Here is a 20,661-nt window from a genome sequence, read left to right as displayed (position 1 = left end):
CCACTCACTGTTTATAGTTGGCGACCCAAAATCCTGGGAGCACACAGGCACAGATCAGTCTGAGTGACGCTCGCTTAGAAGCAGGGAGAGTTCAGAGGAACGACTTCCAGTCCTCGGTATCGGGAGAGTCCCCGGTAGGAGACGTTGAGTCTTGAACCCACTTGGGCCTAAGGGATGTGCAAGGCAGCTTTCCCACCAGGCCACCAGGGGTGGCAGAGGCAGAAATACGGGGAGGTCTTGGCAAGAAAACTGAGCAGGGCTTCCCTGGTGGCGCAGTCCCTGCCGATGCAGGGGACACGGGTTCGTGCCCCGGTCCAGGAGGGAGGATCCCACATGCCGCGGAGCGGCTGGGCCCGTGAGCCATGGCTGCTGAGTCTGCGCGTCCGGAGCCTGTGCTCTGCAACAGGAGAGGCCACGACAGTGAGAGGCCCGCGTACCGCAAAAAAAAAAAAAAAAAAAAAAGAAAGAAAGAAAAAGAAAACTGAGCAAACTTGTGTCTGGCTTCCTGCGGAATTGCTCCATGAGATTCTTATCCTGAAAACTTGAGAGGTTAAGTGCATTGAGAATTTGATAATGGTATCCCTAAAAAGTAAAGAATTGAGAAAAAATGTTTAACTGCAACTAGAACATAGGAAAATAAGGCACTTCAAAAGTTATACCCTAGTGCCCTAATCATTCAGTAATTGCTTAATAATCTCAAAGTAAAGAAATTTCTTACTCTTTTCTGTTCCTTCATGCTCATAAATAAATCTCAACAGTTTGCTTTCTTTAATGTTTATATATATATATGACTTAACTTAAATACGGATTCTCAGACAAATCCTAGGATTCTTAAGTTGACTTTATCCTTACAGCTGTATCCAGACTAGGAGTCATATGAACAGAGAAACTCATTGCTGAATTCACTTGTCTTTTAAAAATTAGATCCAATCAGATTGGTTCAAAATATATCTACCTGTACAAATCTGGAGCTTCTTGGAAGTCTTAAGGTCACTCTTAGTTTAGTGTTTCCATTACAAAGTCATACAGGATATACAGATGCAACCCTTATTTGAAATATTCACTAACAAATCAGGTTCTATCTTAAGAAATATGTCAAAATATATAGCGCCACTCTCTTTAAAAAATGGTGATTTCATTGTCCCTTACAAGAATTCATAGCCTTCCCATTTTATTTATGTATGCCTTTTATATTCTGTGACATTCTGCCAGTATTTCAATCTCTTCATAGATTTGTAACTCACGAATTCCCAATGATGAACTTTTTCGGAAGTAAAGAGTCACTTTGAAGATTTCATTATAACAACAACAACAAAAAAGACTTCTCACTTTTCTTAAGAGGCCCTTATTCTACTTTTGGACTGGTTGTTTATTATAAACATCTGCCCTTACTAAGTATCCTAGCTATACCAGATAATATCCAGTGGACACATCTTTGAAATTTCAGCTGCCACTGCTTATTAAAAACCATTTTGAGAAAAATATTTATAGTCGTTAGAAGCAAACATTACCATTGTAGTTCTCATGTCATATCTTAATCTCTAATACCATTCTCCACTTGGACAAATAGCTGATTCCAAGACTGGGGCAGGGATGGTACAGGTGTGTCTGAGATGTATTGTGACAGGAAGCAAGAAGCTTTCAAAGGCTAGTGGGTTGGTCATAGGATATGAGAGCTAATACGAAGGGGCTCCCACTGGCTAAAGTTGTGAACTTTCGAACAACACAAAGAATAATGATTCTAGTAAATTAACACACATGGATCCCCTGGAAATCCAGAACATTATGCTCAGGAAAAGACGCCAGAAAATACAGCTGTCATTCTCTAAGGTGTCTTCTGAGCCACCTTCATAGTTCAAAAATTGGTAATTAAAGTGAAAGAGTTAAGTAGGTATCCTGATTTTCCTGTAGAAACTGTACTTCAAGGTAACTAAATAGACTAATTGGACCCATTCTTCTATGGCCTGGAGAAATGCCAGTAAATAAATATCAAATGATAGAAAAAATATTCATTTATTTAAGGATTACCAATTTTCATTAAAACATTAGAAAAATTGTTGATGGAGAACTGTTACACTTATGTAGTGACAAAGCAACACTCTACTGATTACTTACACAATTCAATGAGAGAACATGTCTGTACAAAGAGGGGATCAGGCTTTCATCACCCTAATCCACAGGTCAGTCTCAGCACTGCTAAGTGTGGGACAACCAGATATAATGTATTTCCTGATTTGATGCACCATGAAGGACACAGCATTACCCATGGTGTATTCCAGCCAAAATTGTTTAATTGGAATTCATTCCAGTTCGTTAGGAAATACAGGAGGTTTCCTATAAGAGAACAGCCACATAAATCCAGAAGATAAAATATAATATAGGACAACTAGCACAGTTTCTTCAGCAAGTCAGTGTCATGATAAAAAGCACTGTTCTAGATTAACAAACTTTAAATGACATAAAAACAAGATTCAGTTCATGGACCTGGACTGGATTCTGGTTTCAACAAACCATTTATATAAAGGACATTTGGGGGGAAGTTGGGAAATGGAATATGGAATATGGACTGGTTTTTAGAAGACATAAAACTTTTTGACACAAAAAATTAAATATTTTAACTAACAATGTAACTGGAAAAAGCAATTTACAAAACATTATGCATTATATGACTTTCTTTTTTTACATCTTTATTGGAGTATAATTGCTTTACAATGGTGTATTAGTTTCTGCTTTATAACAAAGTGAATCAGCTATACATATACATACATCCCCATATCTCTTCCCTCTTGCGTCTCCCTCCCTCCCACCCTCCCTATCCTACCCCTCTAGGTGGTCACAAAGCACCGAGCTGATCTCCCTGTGCTATGCGGCTGCTTCCCACTAGCTATCTATTTTACGTTTTTTGCAAGACACACTATGATCATTTTTTCTGGGTAGGGGTAAAATGTCTTCTTTCTTATTCTTATGTATCTGTATCATTTGATTTTCTACAATATACATATACTACTGTGTAATAACAAAAGATGATTTTTAATTAGAAAATACTTATGGCCCTAAGAATATGTAGTCCCTTCAGGTATGCTGTAACTAGTTGGTCTAATTTTTCCCTTGAAACACACCATATCATCTCAGAGCTAAATATATGGGCCAAATTATTTAGTGCCCACTCCCAGCTATGGCAACAGAAACGCTTTCACTCCATGATATGGCTGATTCATGTACTCACCTTCCTCCAAAGGATATATTCAAACAGCACAATATGTAACTGCCTCAGTATGACGTCATTAGGGATTTTAGGCTGTTTTTGAGTACTTCTGGGGGAAAACTCAAGTCTCCCTACCAGAAATATCGATGCTTCTCATTACCCATTAGTTGGCTTCTCTATAATGGACGCTGACATTTATAATTATCTTTCACTTTTTCTTTGCCCTCTAGGAAACTTAGAGCCACATTCTTGGTCATTCTCCAGGCACTCTTCAGGATGGTGTGTTATGGGCATCAGTCTTGCTGCTGTCTTTATTAATTCCTTACCCAGCTTTTCTCCTTACCCAGATCTGTTCAATTGTTTGATTTTTTTTTTAACTGCATATGTTAATTTGGTTAAGATCTTTTACAGAAAGACATGGGGTGTTGATTAATTAAGACTGACAGGCAACAAAATCTAAGAAGCCTTCTAGCCAAATCACTCTGGCTCGATGACCTCAGTCCTATTTCTGATCCAGTCTAGTCATAGGAAAGTTACTTCCCTGGCCTTCATCGTGTCAGCTCCCTGTGGGAATATCTTCCACACTACAACGTAAAAATGATTCCCTAAACGTTCATTGAAAGCCAACATTGTGGAAACAGCCCTATGAAGACATTTTCTGCATGACTGGTAAAGCTGCTGTGGAGGACACTGCTTATTATATTCCTCAATAACAAAGTCAGAGAATTCAACATTTTCTTTTCATTGCTCCCTCTGGAGTTTCTGTGAGAGTCTACTTCAGAGAAAGATTTCCATCCACGAGAAACTGCTTTTTCCTTGCCAGGAGTCATAATACATACATCACCAAAATTGGATCTAAAGATAAGTGCTTCAGTCCAGTTTCACAAGTCTCAATCTAAACATTCCCGATTTATCATCAGTTTTCAGCGTTGCCACACAGCCATTTTGGCAGCCCGAGGACATGATCTGGGAATTGAGCTAAATTTGTAAAAGAACTAATATGTGGAAAGTCTTACCTTTGCAATAAATGCAGACTTCAAAATGATCATCATACAATGAAACCATAGTACTAAGAGAGATGGTGAATACAACAGAAAGGGATCTATAAACACTTAGCTGGAACTTAGAAGTTGAATCTTACAGTTGAGTAAATAATGAAGAATGAGGTAATGAAGTTTTCTGTCCAATGTGTAAAAAGAATTAATAAAGCTGTTCATGTGAAAATCTCAAAAAAATTAAGAACTCATCAACTGGAAAAAAGACAAAATTTAAATAGAAAGAATAGGCCAGTTAATAAACTGTTAGGGCACACGACTGAATAAATTATTTCTTTGTAATCACTATGTAAAGTTTTAAATTAAGTTAATAATAAAGAACACTGGCTTTGGAGGTAGGAGGATATGAGCCTGGATGCTGGCTGTGTCCTTTACTAGCTTTGTGACCTTAATGAAAGCAAATTAATTAGCATCTTTTAACCCACTTTCTCCATCTGGTATTGTAGTTAATAATACTCCTACTTGGTAGAATTAATGTGATGCTTCTACGACACACTGCATAAAAATTGTTTAGTCCAGTGGCTGGAACGTAGTATGTGCTTGGTAATTAATATCACACAGTGTCTGCAATGATCACTAAAAGACTGCTGAATTTATAAGACCATGAAAGTCCAAGGTATTTATTTTCTTTGTGAATCCAAAATTTCTTTCCTTTGGTAATGTACCATAAAGAATTTTGTATCTATATCTGGAGTCATTATGAAAGCAATCAAAGAAGAGTTGTAAAAACATGGGCCAGCAAAACTGAATATTGCAGAAAATAAATAACCACTTAAGAGAAAATGTTATAAATATACCTGGAAAACATACTAGAAATGGAACAAGTGTTAATGTAATCATGAAGAAGTGACAGACATTTATAGATTATTTTGATAGCATATGGTTGTTTCATACATGTTTCAAAGATATGTGTGATTCTGTGTGTACTATGTGTTTTAGCTGCCCAGGTAAATAAAAATATTCCTGTAGAATGGAAGTCATGAGACCAGATCTTCTACTTCTAGGATGCATGTCACTTTCCTCCTAACTTCTAGCAAGCAAACACACCAATGCCTACACACACACACACACACACACACACACACACACACACACACACACACACACACTCACTGGATTTTTGTATCATGAAAGTTCAACAAGGCACTTTTGGTGGATGGTAGATTTATCTAATCCAAGAAACACTACAATGGTTTTAATTTTTTCTACCTATAGTTCAATTTCCTAATTTCAGATTATGTATTATTCATAAATAATTTTTGCTGAATAGATAAAGATAACGCCATTTAGTGAGAGAGTTAACACAGAGGAACAGGTTTGGTGGTTAATGAAGAATTCTGAAGTTTGTTTGGAACTTGTTAATTTGGGGGTCCAACTAGTTTTTACCTCTCTTTTGAACATGTTAATCTGGAGATCCTACTAGCCATCCATGTATAGTTTAAATAGGCAGGTGCATATGAATCTAAACTTTAGAAGGTCTAGACAAGAGATATAAATCTGAGAGTTTTAAGCATATAATAATATCTAACATTTATTGAGAACTTAGTACAAGTCACACACTGTTAATATAATCCTCACAATAATCACATAACTAAAGCACTATTATCCTAATTATATGGATGAAGAAACGGAGATACAGAAAGGTCAAGTAATCTGCCCAAGGTCACACAGCTAGGAAATAGCGAAGCCGGGATGTGTATGCAGATACGTGGCTCCTCAACCATGCCCCAGGTGGGATGGAAAAGAATAGAAAACTTGGAGTGAAACCAAGGATCCATGGGGTCATTTACGGCAAAATATGAAAATTCTTCAAGAAGGGAAAAATGTTTCAACTGGGCTGAATGCTACTGTGAGGTTGATAAACATGAGGACCAAGCAAGGCCACCGAAGTTGGCTCCATGGAGATACTGACCTCCTCAGAAGTGCTCTTGGTCTCTGCAGAGGTATGGGTTCAGGTACCAGACTGGAAAGGGCTGCAAGTGGTTGGAGATCAGGAAGTGGACACAGTACCTGCAGAATACCACTCTAGAAGTCTTACCATGGATGGGAACAGAAAGAGGGTGTGTGCGAGAGTTGTTTGTTATTTTTTTTTTTTCAGTTGGTGGTAATGGGTGAGTGGGTAACAGTAAGAGAAGGATCTTAGGAGAGGATGAGAGGGCTTCCCTGGTGGTGCCGTGGTTGAGAGTCCGCCTGCCGATGCAGGGGACACAGGTTCGTGCCCCGGTCCGGGACGATCCCACATGCCGCGGAGCGGCTGGGCCCGTGAGCCATGGCCACTGAGCCTGCGCGTCCGGAGCCTGTGCTCTGCAACAGGAGAGGCCACAACAGTGAGAGGCCCACGTACCGCAAAAAAAAAAAAAAAGAGAATATGGGAAAAGGGATGCAAAGAACAAGTAGAAGGATTGGCTGTGATCAAAGAAGGGCCCCTTCCCTTATGAAAATAGGGAGGAAGAAAGAGGAGTGGGTGCAGATGCATTAAAGAGAAATGATTTGGTGGAAGGAAGATGAGAGTTTCCAAATTAATCTGTATTGTCTGCATTATAATTAAGTGTGAACTGAGATCATCAGCTGAGAATTAGAGTGAAGAGGTGTGAGACAGGAAAAAAAGAAGAGAATGTAATGTCATCTCCCTGAATGGGAAAGTAAGCTTTACAAAGAACAATATTGATGGCTGGGCAGGGTTGAGAGCCAGTTTCAGGGGTGAAATCATGAATTCAAAGAGAAACCAATAAAACAGTTGTGTGATTTTTTGCAGCAATATTTACTTGTTCTGGTGCAAGCAGGGAAACGAGGAAGATGACGATGATAATATTCACTGAGAACTTACTTTGTGCCATTTTTCTAAATGATTTACATATGATGAACTTTAAACAACCCTGGGTGGAAACATTACAAACAAAATATTAAAGAGGGAGGAAAGGGTTGAACGGTTCATGCAACCAAGTGACTTTAACTGTAGACCCGCAGTGAGAAGATGGGGCACGGTATCAGCAGCTGTAATTACTCCAGGTGAACTAGGAGAAATGATTTGGAAACAGCCGTGGGACATTGGAAAACAATGCCCCACTTCCTGGCCCTGAGATACATCGCTCCAAGGGAAATCGGTATCCTCGAGGACAGCCAGATTTTTAATTTAGTGAGGAGGTAGAAAGGGCATTCAGAGGAGATGCTGAAGATGCAGTGGGATTGCTAAACAGAGGTAGAGAGTTCCAGAAGATACATGCACAGGTTTAAGAGAAAGAGAAGGAAAGGAGATTGGATTCAATCTGATGATGGCTAGAGTAGGGTGGGAAGGAAAGGCTGGGTGTGAGGAATAATGGAGCTGGTTCTGAAAGTATCTCAGAGGACCGGTAGAACTAAGTTTTAGCATCTGATATGGAATGCTCAGCCCAATGGCCATATCATAAGTCAGAGTCTGATCAAGAAAACAAGAATTATTTCAGGTATTTTGAGCAGGAAGGGATTTAATTCTGGGAATTAGAGATGTCAAAAACTGTTGGAAGGCTAGGGCTGTGCAGGCATCTCAGGGAGACAGCACTGATGGTCTCAGTTGCCTGCAGCAACGGAGGGGGTCACTCTCAGGACACCAGACTTTACATTGAAATAGTGCCTTGGCTTCTCCCTGACTCCCAAGTTGAATATAAATGCCTCCCATCAACAAAATTTAAATAGGAACCTTGCTGACAGGAAGTCTGGAAAATGTACTTTCCAGGATTCAAGTCCCTGAACACAGAAGAGAGAAGTGAAGGGGAAATAGCAACAAGTTACCAACATAAAATCCTTCAAACGACCTGACGCGACTGACATCGCCTCTCCTGCTCTCCTGCCCGACCTCTTCTGGAATTACAGGGCGTAAATGCTGGCCTGGCCATCACCCATCCCCTTATACCACCCCAGCCCATCTAAGCAACCACAGAGTTTGATCAGTGCTGCCTCTTCTCTTTGTCACCACGCTCTGTTTGCACTGAGCTGTATCTCCCCTCCATGCCTTCACCCTTCCTGTTCCCTCTGGATTCCTCCTCCAAAGCCAGCACCTCCTTATTGGGCTCCTTCCTACTCTTTCTTCAGATATCATCTTGGTGTCACTTACTCCCAAAAGCCTCCCCTCATATCCACCTGAGAGGTTTAGATGCCCCTCTCATGTGTTTTCATAATCTTTCTCGCGTGAGAACTCATAGTACATTTTTAACTAGGTTGATTGTTAAGTTATCTCTCTCTTCCACACAGAGAGACTGGGGCTCTGTTAGGACAGAGACTATAGCTTCCTCATTCTTATTGTGACCTCAGTGCCTTTCATAACATAGGTCCTTAACACGTATTTGTGGAAGAAAGGAAGATAGGTTTATGGACTGAATTTTGTTCACCCCAAATTCATATGTTGAAGCACTAACCCCTAATATGACTATATTTAGAGATAGAGCCTTTAAAGAGGAAAGTAAGGTTAAAGTTGTCAAAAGGATGGGGCCCTAATCCAATAGAAATGGTGTCCTTATAAGAAGAGGAAGAGACACCAGAGATGTGCTTGTCACATTAGAAAAGGCCATGTGAGGACACAGCAAGAAGGTGGCCATCTGCAAAGCAAGGTGAGCAGTCTCAGGAGAAACCAAACCTGAGAACAGCAGAATCTTGGAGTTCTAGCCTTCAGAACCGTAAGAAAATAAATGTCTGTTGTTTAAGCCCTCCCGTCTGTGGCATTTTTTTATGGCAGCCCTGGCAGACTAGTACAGACAGGGAAGAAAAAGAAGGGAAAAAAGGAAGGGAAGAAAGAAGGAAATTGATAGGACTTAGCTTTTATTTCTTGATTAGATTCATTGATGTAATATAGTCTATTTTCAAAATCCATGCATCTAGAACACATCATTTACTTCGTTTGTAAGGAATTCCTGATATATTTATTTATACTGTTCGTTTATATTCCCACTGATGTGAAACTAAGCTCTAAGAAAATACACTGCCCATATCAAGAAAAATTGCCAACTACTTTCTTTTTTTTAAAGTAATTTCACAGAATAGCGGATCCTTGAAGGGTAAGATTTCCACCTGGGAGAAAAGGTAAAAGTGTTTCCCTATTCTGGGCCTCTCCTATATGACCCAACTCCAAAACAAATGCAAATCAAATTATCAAATACACCAAACCTCCTGTGTTCCAGGCCCAAGTTTAAGTTTCCCAAGAAGTTTTTAATGAGTTATTAAAAATGTGATGAGTCCAACTTATTATTTTTCTAGGTACTCTGCTTTTTAACAGTGGAATCTGTATTTTCCCTGCCCAATATGATAGCTACTAACTGCATGCAGCTATTTAAATTTAAGCTTAATTAAAATTAAGTGGGCTTCCCTGGTGGCGCAGTGGTTGAGAGTCCGCCTGCCGATGCAGGGGACGTGGGTTCGTGCCCTGGTCCGGGAAGATCCCGCATGCCGCAGAGCGGCTGGGCCCGTGAGCCATGGCCGCTGAGCCTGCGCGTCCGGAGCCTGTGCTCCGCAGCAGGAGAGGCCACAACAGTGAGAGGTCCGCGTACCGCAAAAAAAAAAAAAAAAAATTAAGTGAAATTTAAGATTCACTTCATCAATTCACTTCCTCAACATTTCCCTAGTGTCTACCATATCGGGCAGCCCAAATGTAGAATATTTCCATCATAACAGAAAGTTCTATTAGATGGTTCTGCACTAGATCAATAGTTTAACACAAAGAAATATCTCTGAGGGTAGGAATTTCAGACAAGTAGATTATGAGTATTGGCCTCCTTGCTCCCTTCCTTTCTGATCCCCTTTAACAGTATGGTAGGTTTTTATTACACATATTAGAAAACTCATTTCAAATTGACATAAACAATATAGAATTTTATTTACTCACATAACTTGAAAATTCACAGGGAATTCAGGCATGGTTTAATCAGGGTGCTGGCTCCATTTTTCTCTAATTCTTTCACAGTCTTCTATTAACACTTAAACCTTGGCCTAATTTCTCTCCATTTTTACAAATGGTTACAGCAGTTCCAGGCTGTGCATCTGTATCCACATCACTGAGATAAACAGATTTTCTCTTCATCCTACCTTAGAATAGATGCCATTTATTTCACCTATTCCCTCTGCTTGGCCCAATAAATCTTAAGCAACACAGTATCCAAGTAAGTAACACTGATAGTCAAAGGACTGGCTACTGAGCCAATCATCATGGCAACTGTGTCATATGAGGCAGATTTGCTTAGGTCTGTGAGGACTCACTCTGGGAACTGGGATAGAGTCAATACCCCAACACACACTTCAAAAATACTGTGTAGCTGCTATGCAATAGGGGTGGGTAGTTCTCCAAAAGAAAATGCCGTTGCAAAGGGAAGGAATGGATGCTGGGCAGGCACCCAACACATGTGCCCCTATGCCATCATATAAAATATTACGTTTCTAGAGGTTTAAAACTAACTCATCTTTCATTTTGAGAGATACGTTGAGTCCAAAACTGTCAGAGATTTTAGCCTACTTATAAGCTTACAAGTTAGCCTGCCATGGTGACATATACGTGTGTGCGTGTGTGTGTGTGTGTGTGTGTGTGTGTTTGTACTGACAGAAACGTCAGCTCTCTGGGTCAGAGAACAGACCATTTATCACTTACAGCAAGAAAAGCAGCCAGAGTGGCATCTTGCATTTTTTTCCCACAGGGTGACACGGTGGAGACAAGATGTTCCTCTGCACAGGCGGCAGGCTTTGCACCACAGGAAAGGATCCTTGAAGTTAGGAAACACATAGCTTATATCAGGTGGCTGCACCTGCCCCCCTCAGCAGAGAAAAGAGAGGGAGAGAGAATGCTTTACAACCCTGGAAGGTAAGCAAATGTCTCTCTGGGAAAGGTTAAGTTTCTTCAACTCTCTGGAGAAATTCACAGCCTCTAGCTTCCAAGACTTTTGCTATTCAAACAAGCCCCTTGCTCAGAAAACCCAGACCGTGCAGAAATGTGAGAATATCCATGGAGAACTGGCTTCCATAAAGGACATTAGCAAATTCACCTTCAGTTTGCCATCCTCACTGCTAAGTTTGAGACTGTTTCCTCAGACATTTACTATAACAATGTTATCAACTTTCTCTTAGTTTGCCATTCTCACGAGGTAAAATTTTATCTCAAAATTTGACTAAAACAAAAATTTGTGTTTTTGCCTTAATTTATATTTCTTATTAATTAAAATCTACACGTCTTTTTTTCTTTTTGTTAAACTTCCAGCTTATTCCTTTGCCCATTTTTCTAGTGTGCTTTGTCATTTAGCATGAATTTATAGAATTTTAAATAATCTTTCCCTGGGGTCCTCTGAAAGCATAGTCTGGGAAAATGGTTAATATAGGCTTGATTTATTTAGGAATATGATCTCAGAAAACAAGGATGAGGGACAGGAGAGTCTATGTGGAAGAAGAGAGAGCCAATACAAAGGGCAATTTTCAAGTTGTGGTTGGCAGAAACCCACAGATTGCCTAAGGAGCGTTATAGGATGGATGTGTATCAGGAAGGAAAGAGGAAGGACTTATCTCTAGGCTCCTGTACCCCACTGGTCAAGTCTTGCCTTGGTGAGTACAAATGCTTTCACACTTCCTGGCACTGGGGTATGCCTGAGTTCCGGATGGTTTCTGTTGGTCCCCAAACCTCAGTGTCAGGGAAGCCTCAGGGCAAGAAGGGAGAGGCATACAACACGGGGCTGGGATGAGCTGATTTCTGGTTATATCTGCTCAAAAGCAGTCCAGAACTAGTCACCACAGCCATGTATAGACTGTGAAATGAGGCTGAAGGGATGTAAAATTGTGCACAAGAAGTATCCGGTAGCACTTGGGCGCACCACTTGTAGCCCTTGGGTTCCCCCCAGATCCAGTTTATCACTGAGTCCCCAGAAGACAGAACTCTTTTCCAGTTTCCCTATCAATGAAATGTCTGTTCTCTGTATTCTTCTCCCCTTGCTCCAGGTTTAAATTAGGGTAGGAAAATCCTGCAATATCTTCTCTGGAATTCCACTACTGAAGTTCTATTTCAGCGTCACAGACAGATAACGATGTCCAGTTAGTATCACTCTGAATTTCTGGCAAATATTTCAATGGTTCCTGTGAAACATTTCCAGAGGGCATCTTTTTATTCTAAATTTTTCTCTGTTTTCTGTATCTAGACAATAAATGGTACTTATTAGAGTCCATCTGTACAAATATCAAATAATTTTTAGAGGTCCTAAATGTACTCTCAGGCAGCCCATAAAGTCCCATAAGTAAGTTTGACAAAAGGCCAAACATACTGCTTTTACTGTTTGTTTACAAATTGGTTTCAATTTCAAGATTCAAAGGGATGGAACCTACAAATGCAATTGTCATTACTACAAATTACGGATACCCCTCGGAATGAAGCTCTACTCAAAGCCACTTCCTACGATAACTCAGTCAATGATTGAGGTCCAACCAAATACCTCACTACCCGAGTAAAGATCATCTGGTCCCTGAACTAAACTGAGAATCCAGCTGGAGAAGCAGAATGAAGTCAAACCTGGAGTTGTCCAGCCCATCCTTCTTTCATACAGACCTTGGGAAATCTTTAAACATGAAATGCAAGGATTTGCCTCAGGGTAAGGCAGTTTGTCTTGGCCTGAATTCAAGAGGTAAGGCTCTGCAGAACCTTTACCTCAACATGATATTTTCTTTGTAGAACCAGATTTAACAGGGTTTGGTGAAGATCTGTCAGGACTGCACTAGTTCTGGGCTTCCCCGTTAGATTCCTTCCCATTTTACAACAGTCCAAAAATACGGTTGCCTTTGACTGATTTGTCTGGGCTCTCCCTTCTTAACTGGGCATTAGGGATGTAGTTTATGGGTCTAATTGAGCACCCTGAAATCAAGTATCTACCCACAGACCAGGCAGAGGTCCCCTGAGGCTCACTCAAAGCCAGCACACATGTCCAGGAACAGACTCAACTAAAGCCCCAGACAGGACCCCAGAAACAGAGGAGAAAAACTCTAACACGTTTCAACTGGTCATAAATATGCAGCCTAATTTTCCTGCAGCTCACTTTTTAGGTTTTCAGGAAGAGGGCTAATTCAGCCTCCACAATTACATCAGAGGAAGGAAGTTCTGGAGGAGACCTGAGCTTCTACCCCTAACTCAACAGCAGTACCATGATATTCAAAGTTACCCTACCCTCACACACACACACACACACAAAGCTTTCCACCTTCCCTTCCATTCCAAACGGCCTCGGAAAATAATAAAATAAAATAAAAATCCAGTGACAGAAGGAAGGAAACACATGGGAGTGGGGTGTTCTTCATTGCTCTTGCGATCCATACCCAGGCATTGATTTTTTACCTGCTCACTTACATGGTGCTGGGAAGAGTTGGGTGTATACATAGGCAGAACCTCGACATTGCATGCAACCTATTTTTTTAATTAACACTCGTATTTAAACCATTTTACTATGGGAAACCTGTTATATCTTGTAACATTGGGGTCTTAGGAGGCTTTGTTGTTGGTTTAAAGCTGTCTTGACCGACCTTTGAGGCCCTGGCCACGCAGCTCCCCTTATCTTGAGCAGTCAGTTAAGTCCACACCCCCATGCCCTTCTATCAGGTTCTCACACTCAGGCCCACTATGTACTAGCACTCATCACCTGAGAGCCAGATACCCAAAACTCAGGACAGTTCCTGTGCCCCTAAGGCAGCTGGAATCCACAGGGACCCGTGGGAACCTCGCAAACCCACCCAGCTTGCCATACGAGCTCCCTGACAGTTCCAGCTTGCTGGAAACTTCCCCAGCTGTGGTCCCCTGTATGACACTCCCCAGGGATAGCCTTCTCTCCCAAAAGTTCTGCCTTTTATCTATCTGAGTAGCAGTGTTGTTTTCTGCCCCCAAAAGAATCTTCCATTTCTATAGTCACACCGCCAATCAGAAACAAAATACAGGCCTTTTCCCATCACATCCTTGAAGAACTAAAGAAGCCTGATTTTTAAAGGAAAAGCCACAGCCTATTTCCATTTTCTATGAAATAACAAGTAGGGTGCTGGAACCAAACAATTTGAACCATCACGGCTAAAAAAGCTACCTCATCCACACCTCAACTCCCAGCTTCCGCTCTATAAATAAATATTTTTAAAAGGAATCTCATTAGGTCATCCTCTTAATCTTCAGATTAAGAAGCTGACATAATAATACATTTTATTCATATGACTTTTAAGTCATAAATTTTGAATTCTAAAAATAAAAACAGAGAATACACAGCCACAGAGCCTTCTCCGTTATCCCTTCCAGGAGCAAGTTCTCATCGTTTAAGCCCGTGGCAAATGTTCCCAGGATTAGGCAGTGCTGGTATCTGATTCTGCAGGTGTTGATACTCTCCACTTCTCCTGAAACTTTCCACTTTCCCACACACTGCTCTTGTCTCAACAAAGAACCATGAGGAATAAACACTTTTTAAGAGCAACATTCTACAATAAAATGTATTAGCTCATTTCTGCCCTTGGACACCATCCATGCATCCAACACGCAATGACACTGTGCAAAACCCCCAGGTGGGCTGCCAGCCTGCGTGGCTCCCCATGTGAAGATGAAACCACATCGTCAGGACCCCGGAGACTAAATAAACCAGAGCCAGAACAGAAAAAGGGCAGGAGGGCGCATTCTCCTCAAAAGCTGAGTGAAGAGTTCTCCCTTCATTTTCCCTTCTGGACACCCTACAAAGGAAGCACAGCTGATCCATCCTGTCGGCCTTTCTCTTTCATCAAGTCCCCACAATCCCCCTGCAAATTTCTTTATTATAAAGATGTAAATATCAGGGAGCACAGCTGCTCTGTCAATCCATCATTGTTTATATTTTTTAAACTCTTAAATACTGAGTTTGGGGGGAAAAAAGTATTTCAGCTAGGGTTAATGGCATGAAAATAGTGAAAGGTAAATTTCAAAGTGAAAATCCTAAAGACTAAAGATTTGAACTTTTAAACTTTTCTTCCTCCATTAGAAGGAAACTAGGGGCAATTTTAAATGGTTTCCCTAAAGTGTCTTCTCATCACTCTGCTTTTCTTTTTTTTTTTTGGCTGTGTTGGGTCTTCGTTTCTGTGCGAGGGCTTTCTCTGGTTGCGGCGAGCGGGGGCCACTCTTCATCGCGGTGCGCGGGCCTCTCACTGTTGTGGCCTCTCTTGTTGCGGAGCACAGGCTCCAGACGCGCAGGCTCGGTAGCTGTGGCTCACGGGCCTAGTTGCTCCTTGGCATGTGGCATCTTCCCAGACCAGGGCTCGAACCCGTGTCCCCTGCATTGGCAGGCAGATTCTCAACCACTGCACCACCAGGGAAGCCCACTCTGCTTTTCTTAAGGAAAGCAGTCAATTAAGGATTGTAGCCATCCTTGCATAAACAAGAGTAGATATAAAGTGTTGAGCATAACAGTTTTATTATTATTATTATTTCCCCACAGAGCTTTTTCTACCCACATAAACTTCTGTAAAGGCTTTCTTAGGCCCAAGTATGCTAATCATATCAGACTAGCCCTGGCCTAAAAGTCCTTGAGTTTCAGGTCATTATCTGTAAGCAATTAATAGAGAATTTATTTACCATGGCATCGTTCTCTATAATTCTGTAATGAAAGATAATTGTTCTGGACCAAAAACTGTGTTATGAAGAAAAGCAAGTAAAAATCTTTCTTTCTGTTCTAGTACCTATACATCACGTTCTTCTTTTACAATTCAAAGAAAAAGTTTATGAAAAAAGTCTTCTGCACCTCTAACTGCACTTGTCAGCATCTCTAAAACTGGCAATCAATAATGCAGATGGCCCCAAGGATATACAAATAATGAAATGTGTGTTGTACGCCCCTCTGTGTGCAAATACAGCATGTTCTGCTATTAACAGAAAGCCAGCTGTCGACAGGCAGAGCCATTAAAACATAAGTGATCTTTCATTCCAGCTTTCCTTGAAATTATTCTGCCAAATATAAATGGAACTGCAGTATCCTCAAAGGTTAAGGACGATGTAAAGGAGAAAACATAAAGAGAAAGAGAAAAATCCTTTGAATTGTTACAGACCTGTCTCTTGTATCTAGCTATTTTCTTTTCTTTTATAAACAGAGATTTTATTTTTTCACAGACAGCATTGTACACAGTGTTTTCTTAGATAAATATTATGATGTTAACCATATCAGACACACCTTTTGTACACATGCTTTTTCCTCAGAAACCAAGCACATTTAAGATTTTGAACTTTACCCAGAATATTTTCACAGATAGTGTTTTTCAAAATTGTCACGCTTTAGCTAGATTGGAGACACATACCTTACAAAAGAATGAATATTTAGGGATGCTCCTTATTCTGTTATTATAAAGATCAAGAACCTTAACCCCGGGAGGTAAACATCCAGCTATTTTCTTGGAGCACAACTGTACAAGCACCCAGAATTGATTTGTTTTAAATTCTAATTTACGTTAGACTTATTAAAGAATATCTATTTATAGATTATAATTCAGAATTACAAAACTAGAAAAGTCTCTTCCTTACTAAATTCTAAAAGGCAGTAACATAGTATATCACGGTTATACTAGAACAGACTGCACCGGGAATGTATCAAACCAAAGACTAATTATTCTAATGAACCCAGGGAACCATATTACCTTTCAAATTCAGCTCAGGGCAATCTTCCAGTATTTTAAGCACTTTGTATTCTTTGGTTTAGACCACTGATGTGAGATTTTCCTGAAATTTGGCAACATAAATCTAAGGTTGTTTTACTATAAAACTAATAAATGTCAAGAACTCAGAAATAAGCTAAGGACTCCCCAAAGGTCAGAGTAACTGAGATGGGATATAATACCTTTCACCTGAGTAGTATCACGAAAACTGTAAAGAAATGGAAATCAGTGCCTAAAGAAAAAAAAAAAAAACAGGTTTTCCTCAAAATGTTTTCAAGAGTCTGAGTCTGTAAGAAAAACATGGCAAATTGCTGGAAGGAAAAGATGTTGCAGAGACTGCTAGCTGTGCACCAGGAAAGAGAATAAAGTTCTTCCTTTCTTCCATGTAAAAGCTGCAGTTGTGAAACAGCTGCCAGGCTGGGATGGAGCTACCAGCAGTCCCCATTCCCTTTGTGTAGTTATATGATTAGATCCACAGCTTCACCAGCAGACTAGAGCAAAGATGATTTGTCTGATTCCATATCACTTGCTTAGGTGGAATCCTCTGGCCCCAGACTTTTGCTCTTCCCCCCTTCTTGCTAGGAGATTTTGAGAGTCACCTGTTGACCATTGCAATACCGCCACTCTTCACCTGGTTCCAGAAACCCCTGCACGGAGCAGAGCCGGCTGCCAGCCTTGAGCACTCACCCCAGACAAAGTGGGAAAGAAGGAAACCGTAGTCTCTCAGCCATTGAATTTTGGAATTTCTTTGTACACGTAGCTTATGTGAGCCTAACTTAACACCGAACAAAGTAAGAAGTGGGAAGTAACAAGAAGAGCAACAGGAAAGAACTGGAGATGATTATCTAAAATCTTGGCATTACTTAAGCTCACTAACAAATATGAGATATAATTCTCCAATCATTTGAACTCGTCTATTTGACAACAAATAATTATTGACTATCTAGCCTTTGCCAGGAACTCTGGGGAGACAAGTGAAAAAAGACTAAGTCCTGCTCTTTGGAAATGTACGATCTTATGGTACCTGACAGAGCATCCCACAACAGGCTTCCTTCTGTTACCCTTCTCTCTGCCTCTCTTCCTCATAAAAACAGAATTGCTAATATATTTGATTTGGAGGGAAGAGAGGGAAAGCACAGATTGCTTAGACATAATGGTGCCAGGTTTTTATTTCCTATCTTGATGATTTTCTAAAAGTATATGCTCTAATATAAATGAGGCTATAACTTGTGCTTTACAATATAACAAACTTTGTGAATTTTTAAAGGTTGGATTATAATATTTCTACTTTTTAGAGAGATACTCTCTTCTGAGAAGTTGTTGACAGTGTGTTTACATCCTTTGTAAACTGTAAATTTCTTTTATAAATAACAACTTCCAAGGAGGATGTTCAGACCCACGGTACTATTTCTCTAAGATTCTCTACCACTTTGAAAGTGGAAGTCAAGTCTTATTTACTTCATATTCATCTTGTGCCATGCCTGGCAGCAAGCAGCAATTCGAAGAGGTTATTAGAATTACAAGTAGGTAAGGCACCTTAGCTTCATGCTACAAATGAATCAGTGAGATCTAGGAGCCCAAGCCCACAAAGACAGTGGCAGGGCTGAGAAGACAAACCAAAGTCTTACCTCTTAGTGCAGTGTTCTTACAATATTTGCTGATGCTTCTTCATACATCAAACTGCTCAGTATTAGCTGTCATTCTTATGGTTAAAAAACGGACACTTTTCTTCTCTGATGTTTGCCTAATTATTAGCATTGGCTCTTTCTAGCTCACTAGTTATATTCAAAAAAACTCAAACGAATCTAAATTTTTACTTGTGAAACTATGATTAATCATCATGAAATTGAGCCTCAAAATAAACCCAGTTGTTGAGTCGTCGAAAGGGTAACATAATATGGTGATTCGTGATTTTTGGCAGGGTGGAGAGCAGACATAGGCCCCGGGGGCAGCAAATCCTAATTCTGAGAAAATGTTTTCAAACTCTTCAACCTGAGAATGTCTTCATGTCTCCCCTTGATTACAGTGTGGCCCCTTAGGGGTTCTGAGCATAACTACTCTGCCCAGCCTCACCTCCACATCCACCCAACCACGGCCTCTGAGATCTGTCGGGGAAGAAAAAAGCTGAGCTCTATGCAGGAGGTGATTGAAAATGAAAGAATTAAGGCAATCAAGGTCTAAGAATATATTATCAGAGAGATGTACTCTTATTCATCACTTCATTCCTGAAGAGCCTGTGGAATTTACAACAGCTACCAATATTACCAGACATACCCAAGAGCCTTAGAAGACTCAGTCTTTACCTATACTTAGAAAAGAAGGAAAATAAAACATATATGAATAAGAGAGAATAAGTATGAAATATATGTTGTATATACATATATATCATATTTTATGTGTGTGGATATCATATTTTATGTGTGTGGATATCATATTTTATGTGTGTGGATGCTTGCGTGTATATAGGTACATATATGCATACCTGAGTATACTCAGAGTAAAGGTGGGCAGGTTAATAAGGAAATATACTGGTTGAAATGAAAGAATTTTCCAAACAGGAAAAAATAGCGTTACAGAGGCTAAAAGGAATAAACTGTATAGAAAATAATTGAGGGATGTCTTTGGCCATGTTGAGAAGTACCAAGAGATGGAGCTAAAAATGGTCAGATGGTGATACATGAAAGTAGGGATTAGAGAATCTTGGCAATCAAGCTCAAAACTTTATATATGTGATAAATGATAAGAGAAAACCACCGTTAAGTTCTCGACCAAGGAAGGCAATGTCATAAAAACAGTTCTTGTAGGATATTCTCTTGCAATTGTGAATAAGGGTCTACAAGGCCTGAGTTGGAGACGTTGGGACATAGTATAGAGGTTCAGTAGGAAGCTTATAGTGCCGGCAGAAGAGTGGTGAGTGAATATGGAAAGAAAGGAGTGGCTCCTAAGTTATTCCAGAGGGACACCTGGAAGGATTTGGCATATAATAGGAGGTGTGCACCAACGGAGGAGAAAAAGTCAGAAATAGCTCTGAAGTTATGAGACTGGAGAGTGTTTTGCATTGCTGTAGTATCATAAGCAAACAGAAATTTATTTTTATCTTGGTCTCTTTATAGAAAATTGAAACATTCATGGTCACAGATCATTTTTTATCATAATTTTCTTCTGCTTTTCACGTAGAATGAAATATATCCAGATCTTTTTATTTTGGTCACCTCACCTCGCGTTACTATGCACACACACACACACACACACACACACACACACACTTCCTCAAAGAACATTTTTGAGAAGTGACACATACGGTTTTTATGTACAAACATGCAGCACAGTCTATGTGCAAGGTTCATTTATCTCTCATCATTTCCTATTCCTCAACACCCACAAGCGCAATAAATGACCTGCCCCTTTCCAAATGACCTGCCCCTCCCTGAACACTTGTTCATGCCCCTATGTTTAGCACATGATTCTAGAAAATGGTCCTATCAAATGCTCATCCTTCTCTTATTCACCTGGAAAGTGCCAACTTATTTTTCAAAACCCACATCATTGATTCCGCCTCTGTGATTCTTTCCTCAAAGCGCTCTCCATTCCTCAGCAAGCATTTTTGGTACCACTGAACTTAATAAAAGATGCTTATGTACAGAAAGACAAAATGTCATTGTCTCTCAGGGAGCTCACAATCTAATGAAGTGACAAACATACACAGAAACAGTTATAATATAATATAATATGAGGTGTTTTATAATACAGGCAGAACTTGTACAAGGTAAAGTAGAA

Source organism: Grampus griseus (genome assembly GCF_964374135.1).
Source record: "Grampus griseus genome assembly, chromosome: 13".
NCBI classification, from domain to species: domain Eukaryota; kingdom Metazoa; phylum Chordata; class Mammalia; order Artiodactyla; family Delphinidae; genus Grampus; species Grampus griseus.
The sequence above is the reverse complement of the archived record's forward strand: the minus strand, read 5'-3'. Positions refer to the sequence as shown.